We start from the raw sequence: 10,637 nt of genomic DNA on the forward strand, positions 1-10,637 counted from the left end.
GTCTTGCTATTTCGGCAGCAAAATAATTCACAATTGCATAAGTACGGAAGAAGCAAAATGCAAATTGGCAATATGAAGAAATGCATTTCTGAGAAAGAGAAATTTGTTAATATCAAAAATAAATTTAAGTGTTATGAAGCATATTCTGAAGATATTTATCTGGAGTATAGCCTTGTGTGGAAGTAAAATACAAATGATAAACATTTCTGACAACAAAAGAGCAGAAGCTTTTGAAATGAGTTGTTACAGAAGAATGCTGGACACTAGGTGATCAAGTAACTAATGAGGAATTGAATCGATATGGAGGAAAAAGAAATTTGTGGCACAGTTTGACCAAAAGAAGGGATTGGTGTAGAATACATCTGAAGCACCAATGAATCTACAACTAACAGAGAAAATGACTCTACAAATTTTAAACAACTGATCCTTGAATGTGGCTTCAAATTGCTGCTTTAAGGCATCTCATGTATCACTAGCTGTTTCCTTTTTCATTACCACTGACACACTACATAATTAACAGAACTTGTTGTCATACACACTGAATAAATGTTTGCCTTAGCAAACAAATCAAATGGTTCCTTGTGCTTTTTGGCTTGTATTTCTGCAGCACCTTCTTTGAGTGGCTGGAGCTTCAGTAATGTCTTGTAAATGACATTCAAAACACCTTCTTGGTAACTGAATATCTTCCTTTTCCAGCTTCACCAGTCAAATTTTTGGACTAATGATTTATGTACATTATAAACCAACATACCCATTTCTGCAGACCTTGATCTAAGTGTATGAATGCAAATCTTTTAACCAATCACTCAGCTGTTAATGTTTCTAACCTCAGAATTCAACTGAAAGTGCTCTAAACTCATTTTATGGGACTTTAACCTCAACTTGCAACTGTATTTTCTAGCATGCTTAAAATTTTTCTTTTTAACACTTACAGTTTAGAAGATTTGCCAAGAACAGTTCACTGCAACTGGACCTGTAACCTGTTAAGCTGAACAGTTTCCATACTAACAGTAGTTTGCAGTCTGTAGTTTTACACTGAATATTTACTCCCAGTCATACATTGTACCAGGAAAAACTCAAAATTATACAGAGACATGCTTCTCTTATTAGTAACTGCTTTTGACCTACCTCATTAAACAAAAATACAAATATATTTAGGACAGCAACAATTATGAGGCAAATTCTTTGTGTGTCCCCCTCCCCCCCCCCCACCCCCTCCCACCCCCTTCCCCCCACAAGATAATTAGTTCCAGTTGATGAAATTTACAATGAATATTGCTTGTAATAACTCTTTTCTGTAGAAGAAAAAGACTTAATTTTATTGTTCACTATTATTTCAGTGCTACAATTTTGTTCATGTGTTTGATTGTATTGATAATTTAATTTTTTAACGGTGTGTGTTGTGTCATGAAGCAGAACAGTACATAAAGAATTACAAGTTCAGTTACAATAGTGTGGTTGAATGAAAGAAAAACACACCACTAATAAGTTCTGATAGTTCCCTTGTCATGTGAATATTCCCACTATGTTTTACTGAATTCTTTTAAAAAAATACAATTTTTATATTGTGATAGTGGTGGTAAAATTTGTCAGTATGTTATAATTAAAGACTAATATCCTTAACATTTATTTGCTGCATATGTTTTGAACACATTTTGAGCATGAATATAATAAATTTCTTTAAAATAGAAAAGGTTGTAACCACAAATCAGTACAAATTTAGAAAGCATCACTCAGGCCAAACTCAGCTTGCCTTTTTTTTTTTTTTTTCACATGATATCCTACAAACCATTGGTGGAGGACAACAGGCAGTTTCCATATTCCTAGCTTTCCAGAAAGTGTCCACTGTACACTGTCAACAAGGGACATGTAAGTGGCTTGAAGACTGCTTAGATAATAGATGCCAGAGTGTTGTCATTGACAGTGGGTGTTTATCAGAGACAAGGGTGTTACCGGGAGTGCCACAGGAAAGTGTGATAGGACCACTGTTAGTCTATATTCACATAAATGATCCGACAGACAGGCTTCACAGCAATTTATTGCCATTAGCTGATGATGTTTTGGTCTCTGGGTAGGGTTGTCGTTGAGTGACTGTAGGAGGAGTCAATGTGACCTGTAAACAATTTCTAGCTGATGTGATGAATTGCAGCTTGGTATAAATTCAGAAAAATGTAGGGTAAGGTAACTAGGAAAAGCAATACTGTAACACTCAAATACAGCATTAGTAGTATGTTGCTTGACATAATCACATCAATAAAAAATATCTAGGCATAATGTTGCAAAGTGATACGAAATGGAAAGAGCATACCAGGTTGATAGTAGTGAAGGCAAATGCTCAACTTTGTTTTATTGGAAAAATTTCGGGAAAGTGTAGCTCACCTATAAAGGAGACAGCATATAGGATGCTAGTGTCACCCATTCTTTTGTACTATTAAATTGTTTGGTATCCCCATCAGGTCAGAATAAAGGAAGACATTAAAGCAATTCTGAAGCATGCTGCTAGATTTGCTACCAGTAAGTTTGATCAGCACACAGAGATGCTTCTTAAACTAAAATGATAATCTCTGGAAGGAAGTTGATGTTCTTTTCACAAAGCAGTGTGTGGAAATTTAGAGACCCAGCATATGAGGTGACTCCAGATCAGTTCTATAGCCATAAATGTACATTTTGCATGAGGACCACAAAGATAAGATGCAAGAAAATGGGGCTTTTACAGAGGCTTATAGATAGCTGTTTTTCTGTCACTCTATTTGCAAGTGGAACAGGAAAGGAAATGACTTGTAGTAGAACATGGTACCTTCTGCTGTGCACTGTACAGGGACTTGCAGAGTGTGTGTGCAGTTGTAGACTCATCAGTTTTACAATTTAGGGAGGCCTTGTGGATAATAATTGTAGATGCACAGTAAGGCTGGACTACAGCAAGCAATTCAAATGCATGTAGGTTATAGTCATTAGTGAAGATCAAGAGGCTTCTGAAGGTTTCGCTAGAGTGGCAAGCTGCAACAAAGCCGTCATCAGACTGAAGAGAGCAACAAACAAAAAGTCAATGGCCATCAGATTTATAAAAGGATTAGGTATGAATGGGCGAGGTAAAAACTGACAATCAGATAGCATTCTTACAAAATAGTTACTATATGCTAAGTTACAAGTGATGGAAAAAATCACTGACATAATATAAAGCATGTGGAGGGAATATGAAAGTACTTGTGAGATTAATGGTATTATATCTTAACAATATTTCAACATGTAAACTGATTATGTACGAAGTCTTTGGTGTTATTCTAGTTCTTCTGTTTCTGTTGAAAAAAATGGCTGTTGCATCAAAACTCTTGTGTGATTTATTTTGATGTTTGTAATGAATAAAATACCAATTTTACAGGGCTATTCAAAAAGAAGGAAGAGATTTCAAACATATATCACCTCCAAATTACTAAAGATAGAAACATGAATCCAACGTTTGTGGAAAGAGATAATTTCAAATTTTTATGTATTCAATGTGAGCACCATGTGCTACTCGATAAATATCAAAACAGTGGCCCACTGCCTGCGACACACAAAGCAGCTGGTCTCTTGTTATCAAATTCACAGCTTCAACAATGCGCTGTTACAGACTTTCAACAGTGTCAGATGTATGGGGGATAAAAATGTGGTCTTTTACTTAACCTCAGGCATATAAGTCACAAGAAGTCAGATCTGGAGACCTGGGAGGTCACTGGTGATGAAGTTCATCTTCTGCTCCTCCTCTTCCAGTCCAATGCCTGGAAATGGTGCCATTCAGGTAACATTGGACATAGTTAGAGAAATGACCCAGGGTACCATCTCGCACGAAGATTAAGTCATTTGGATCACCTTCATGTTGAGGAAATAAAGAGTTTTGAAGTAATTCTAGTACTAGAATTCAAAATTTAAACTGTTGTATGTCCTGAAACATTGGAATTATAGTGCTACCATTTGTAATTTGGAAGATATAAATGTCTGAAATCTGTTTCTTGATTTTGAATAGCCCCCTATTTTCATCAGAGGATGATGATTTGATACCCATGGTTGCTCCCACTGCCAATTAGCACTTCACATAGAAGTTACCTGGCAATACTGATGAATCATATTCTTTATCCACTGTCACATGTAGCTGCTAATACGTATTCACATTTTAGGAGCTCTGTTTTATTCTTGACATTATTCCAAAAATGAAATAATGTCCCCAGTCTCTATAATAGTGGCCATGAAACATGACTTGGAACAGTACGTATTTTAAGATACATGTGTATTAAAGTGATAAAATTAACAACATACAAATACTTAATACTACTATAGCTATGGGGCTTTCACCCCAAAATACATATGCTTAGTACTGTACTGTACTGTAATTCACACCACTGTAACTGTGACGCTGCATATGCACATTGCCTAATGCAAGGGCAGTGAGATGATTTGTCAGGAAAAACCTCACACAGCTTCTCACCATCATTGTTTTTGTTGTGGTCTTCAGTCCTGAGACTGGTTTGATGCAGCTCTGCATGCTACTCTATTCTGTGCAAGCTTCTTCATCTCCCAGTACCTACTGCAACCCACATCCTTCTGAATCTGCTTGGTGTATTCATCTCTTGGTCTCCCTCTACAATTTTTACCCTCCACGCTGCCCTCCAATACTAAATTGGTGATCCCTTGATGCCTCAGAACATGTCCTACCAATTGATCCCTTCTTCTAGTCAAGTTGTGCCACAAACTCCTCTTCTCCCCAATCCTATTCAATACCTCCTCATTAGTTATGTGATCTACCCATTTAATCTTCAGCATTCTTCTGTAGCACCACATTTCAAAAGCTTCTATTCTCTTCTGTGTCTAAACTATTTATTGTCCATGTTTCACTTCCATACATGGCTACACTCCACACAAATACTTTCAGAAACGACTCCCTCACACTTAAATCTATACTCGATGTTAACAAATTTCTCTTCTTCAGAAACGCTTTCCTTGCCATTGCCAGTCTACATTTTATATCCTCTCTACTTCTACCATCATCAGTTATTTTGCTCCCCAAATAGCAAAACTCCTTTACTAGTTTAAGTGTCTCATTTCCTAATCTAATACCCTCAGCATCACCCGACTTAATTGGACTACATTCCATTATCCTCGTTTTGCTTTTGTTGATGTTCATCTTATATCCTCCTTTCAAGACACTGTCCATTCCATTCAACTGCTCTTCCAAGTCCTTTGCTGTCTCTGACAGAATTACAATGTCATCGGCGAATCTCAAAGTTTTTGTTTCTTCTCCATGGATCTTAATACCTACTCCGAATTTTTCTTTTGTTTCCTTCATTGCTTGCTCAATATACAGATTGAATAACATCGGGGATAGGCTACAACCCTGTCTCACTCCCTTCCCAACCACTGCTTCCCTTTCATGCCCCTCGACTCTTATAACTGCCATTTGGTTTCTATACAAATTGTAAATAGCCTATCGCTCCCTGTATTTTACCCCTGCCACCTTCAGAATTTGAAAGAGAGCATTCCAGTCAACATTGTCAAAAACTTTCTCTAAGTCTACAAATGCTAGAAACGTAGGTTTGCCTTTCCTTAATCTAGCTTCTAAGATAAGTCGTAGGGTCAGTATTGCCTCATGTGTTTCAATATTTCTACGGAATCCAAACTGATCTTCCCCGAGGTCGGCTTCTACTAGTTTTTCCATTTGTCTGTACAGAATTCACGTTAGTATTTTGCAGCCATGACTTATTAAACTGATAGTTCGGTAATTTTCACATCTGTCAACACCTGCTTTCTTTGGGATTGGAATTATTATATTCTTCTTGAAGTCTGAGGGTATTTCTCCTTTCTCATATATCTTGCTCACCAGATGGTAGAGTTTTGTCAGGACTGGCTCTCCCAAGGCCGTCAGTAGTTCTAATGGAATGTTATCTACTCCCGGGGCCTTGTTTCGACTCAGTTCTTTCAGTGCTCTGTCAAACTCTTCACGCAGTATCATATCTCCTATTTCATCTTCATCTACATCCTCTTCCATTTCCATAATATTGTCCTCAAGTACATCGCCCTTGTATAGACCCTCTATATACTCCTTCCACCTTTCTGCTTTCCCTTCTTTGCTTACAGCAGCAACAGCAAAACACACACACACACACACACACACACACACACACACACACACACACACACACACACACACACACACACATTGATCAGAAAATTATTTATCATGATTTATCTTTAATGCTATACTCTTTTTTGTGCAAAACAATGCCATAAGATAGGATGGAGAGCCATAAAGAAATAATATTGTCTTGTCCTGAGAAGGAGTAAGAATCACATGTTTGATTGACAAGGGCTTACGTCAATCGATGGAACTGAAGAGCAACTTTCACGCGGGCAGTTGCGAGACTCAAACCCGTAAAGAACCTATAAGCTAAAAGGGTGCTCCAAGGCAGAACTCAGTGTAATTCTCAAGGAAACTCACAAAGTTATGGCTGGCCACTTTCTTCATTGTCAAGAGAATTATACAACGTAACACTCATTTTACATTTTTACCTCTGACCACATCTCACAAAATTAAGACTGCTATTGTTCTTTATTTTCAACAGAGTTATACATATTTTGACAAAATATGTCAATATTTACCACTATATTGTATCACTTTGGGCATAATTGTGTGAAATCTGGATTTGAAGAAAGGGATTCAGCGTCCTTAGTTCTTCTGTCCCAACAGCCTATACTTCCTATTCATTACATTTTCTTACCACTATTTCAATACCATATACAGGGTGATTCAAAAAGAATACCACAACTTTAGGAATTTAAAACTCTGCAACGACAAAAGGCAGAGCTAAGCACTATCTGTCGGCGAATTAAGGGAGCTATAAAGTTTCATTTAGTTGTACATTTATTCGCCATTTCAGCCAATAAAGTTTTTGGTCCCTTTTTCTTCGAAGGTGCTACTGTAACTGGACTACAGTATCTGGAGATGTTAGAGAATTGGCTGTTCCCTCAGCTCGAACAAGAAGCACAACAATTCATATTTCAGCAGGATGGAGCGCCACCACATTGGCACTTATCTGCCCGTAACTACCTGAACGTCAACTACCCGAGGCGATGGATCGGCCGCCAGGCAGCCCGTGACAGAGCACTTCATCACTGGCCTCCAAGAAGCCCTGATCTTACCCCTTGCGATTTTTTCTTATGGGGGTATGTTAAGGATATGGTGTTTCGGCCACCTCTCCCAGCCACCATTGATGATTTGAAACGAGAAATAACAGCAGCTATCCAAACTGTTACGCCTGATATGCTACAGAGAGTGTGGAACAAGTTGGAGTATCGGGTTGATATTGCTCGAGTGTCTGGAGGGGGCCATATTGAACATCTCTGAACTTGTTTTTGAGTGGAAAAAAACCTTTTTAAATACTCTTTGTAATGATGTATAACAGAAGGTTATATTATGTTTCTTTCATTAAATACACATTTTTAAAGTTGTGGTATTCTTTTTGAATCACCCTGTATAATAAATATATAGGGGTAATTCCATGTCAAATCAACAAGTGCTACAACCTGACTCTCCCAGATTTTTTTGAAATTAAGTATGCGTATGTTACTCATAAATCATGACACAAATTAATTTTTTCACATTTTTCTGACGAAAAGTTACTGAGTAATGAACCTTCAAAAATTGAAAAGACGACAAATTTTTGACTCTCGGAACAATGTTGTTTTCTTTACAACTCGTGTTCTAATTAAGCTAGAACAATAAAATTTACTTCATTGGAAAGCTCTTTTAAAGAGCTTTTATATGATACCAAACATCATTAGTTTAATATTTATACACAAATTGTTAAAAAAACAACATTGTTGAATTTACCAAATTTTGAAAAACTGTATTTTTAAAATTCTCAAAAAAATATATGTGAAAGATACACTTTACATCTACATATTCTGAAAGTTTCAACTTGGGATGAGCATGTGATCACTATCAAAAGCAATTTTACGTTGAGGGTGGTGCTTTAAAAATTCGTAAAAACTAATTAATTTTAGATATTAGGTCTACTTCTCACCAGTTGTATGTTGTTGTAAAATGTGGAAATTGAAAATAACTTATAATTGACAAAAGAATATATGTTTTATGCTTCTGTAATTAATAAATACAAAATGAAAACTTAAAATAAATAAATAAACACAGAAAGATGTATACCTGAGATCAGACCTAAATTCAGTTAGTAATTACTATTATTTACAAATAGGCCCCCTATTAGTGCACTTCTTCATACTTCGAACTAATCAGTCTGTTGCACATCAACATTTGTGCACTGGATAACTTATATGTTGGCCTGTAGCAGTTTGAGGGTTCACGATTGCCACTACTTCCCTACTGCTTATGGAAAGAATGTCTGGACGACTCGGAAATGTAAAAGATGGTGACGGTCCATGTGCATGTAAGAAACTAACTGTGATTTCATCCTCCTCCTGATTTTTTTCAAGTACACAGGTTAACCACCAGTGTCCATTATAATCACAAGCAACATATCTTTTTATGTCTTTGAACGGTATTGTATCACTGTCAGAAACTGTCACCAGTTCAATTTTACCATCATCAGAGTTTTAATACATTTTTGTTATTATTTTGTCCTTGCTAAAAGGAATAAAAGTGTGAAGTTTTTGTATCCTTACAATTTTGCAGCATTTCTCAAATCTCTCCATAAGTTTCATTTCTTCATTTTTGTAATCTTCTTTAGCAGCATACTTGAAGTTCATTCCTTCTATGTAATCCTTGGCAAACATATAAAGTTGTTTTGCTGTCATTTTGATCACTGTATGGCCGTTGCAGACTTGCTCGAGCTGCAAGTCGTTGAACTGTTCCACCATCACTAGCTCCCTTCCCATGCGAGGTGGCTGAAAAATGCCATTCAGCTTCAGTTTGGAAATCTTCAACATGATGGCACAGGTTGATAAAGTTCTTCCTATTTTTATAATGAGCTGCTGCTCCACCAGAGAAATAATATATTTTTCTTGGTTTTCTACCAAATTTAACAGTCAGGAAGTCCATCAAGTACAATTGGAACAAATGCGCAGCACCAGTGTCATGTGTTATGCATTCTGATATGATTACAAGACTTGTGTGCTCGAGTTTGTTCCCATCCTTGTAATTAGCAACAATGGGATGAATCGTCGCTTGCATGTTTGTCCAGTGATAGCCTTGAACTTTGTCCTGGATGACAAAGCAGTAATTCTCAGAAATTTCACAGATCGCTAAGACCTCACCTTCTTTAAGTTCATTTCTCAGTTTCTTTTGGAAGGTTGATTGTTGACTAGCAACAAATGAATGTCATGTAAGCGATTTTAATTTATCAAAAAAAAAAAATAAATAAAGTTGTCAGATGATTTTATGATAGTTTCTAGAGATGTGAGATCAACAGAAACCCATTGCTAATAAGTTATATTATCAATATCATTAGTATTCAACAAATCTTGTAAATATGTCTTAAATGTTTCTGGGCCAGTGCAGAATTTACATTCACCAAAATGACAAGCAGGTAAAGACGGATTACATACAACACTTGCAATGCAGTCTTTGTAAGTTTTTATTGGATTATCTTCATCCTTTGTCAGCTGAGGAATGTTACATCCAGTCAGAATGAGTTTGAAGTTTTGATGGGTAGTACACACACAGACACTATGTGTACCACTACTTCCAGCTAAAACACAATTTTTGGGATGTAGGTCTGCAAACTTCGAAAATCCAATGTGGAGCTCTGGATGGTTGTCTTTAAAGTTCGTGTAAATTTTTTTCAAATTACTTAAAACTAGCCGTTTTTGTACTTGCAGTTTTTCTCCGTTATCTCTCACAAGCACAAAATCTTTTTTCCCCAGGCATTGCCCTGCTTATCTCATCAGAACTACAAAAGTTTCTAACAAAATCAGCAGTTGTTTGATCAAGAGTCTTGCCAGGTTTTGGGTTTGGTGAAGACAAAATTCCCTTGGCCTTCACCAAATCTTTTACTCTTCAAGCCATGTTATTTGTTATGTTAAATTCATCTTGAAGCTTCTTAACTCTCCAGCTTTTAGGTAAAATTGTAAGAGTTTCCATTTGTTTACTTCGAAATGTACATGTACGAAATTTATCTTTTAGGTGACTGATCATCTCAGATTCTGCATGATCTTGTACCTCTTCTTCTTTTTCAGAAGGAAGCAATAATACCTTTGTTTGAATTGTTGAAGTGAATTTAATTAGTTTATCCTTAGGATATTTTGCTTCACACAGTCGTTTCTTCTTAATTGGTGATTCACCAACGGACTGCAAAGAAGCATTCAACCTTTCTAAGGCCTCACTTGCTGCAGTGTCTTGTACATCACTATCACATAAAACCTTTTCACTTTCTTGTTTCACCACAGAATACAGCAGATCATCATCATTTTCTGTGCTAGACATATCACAAATTTAGACTCGTGCAATTTTTTTATGGCAGTTGTCACACACTTTTTGATTTAAAGTGAAGAAAGGTTTTCTTGCTATCATCCACTGTGAAACAGGCCGTAAGTTTTTCTTGTGGTTATTGTGGCACTTTTCATTAAATGGATTACAGCACAAAGCTGAAATTTTAGGCATTTTGTAATTCTCAAATGAACAAACTAATTTTAAA

The 10,637-nt window shown here is 36.5% G+C and overlaps 1 pseudogene; it reads right to left on the reverse strand.

Moving 5' to 3' along the window:
* The window catches only part of LOC124622967, a 40,676-nt pseudogene extending 30,250 nt beyond the window's left edge, over positions 1-10,426 (reverse strand).
* Between the last annotated feature and the right edge of the window lie 211 nt (positions 10,427-10,637).

Source organism: Schistocerca americana, chromosome 7, assembly GCF_021461395.2.
Source record: "Schistocerca americana isolate TAMUIC-IGC-003095 chromosome 7, iqSchAmer2.1, whole genome shotgun sequence".
NCBI classification, from domain to species: Eukaryota; Metazoa; Arthropoda; class Insecta; order Orthoptera; family Acrididae; genus Schistocerca; species Schistocerca americana.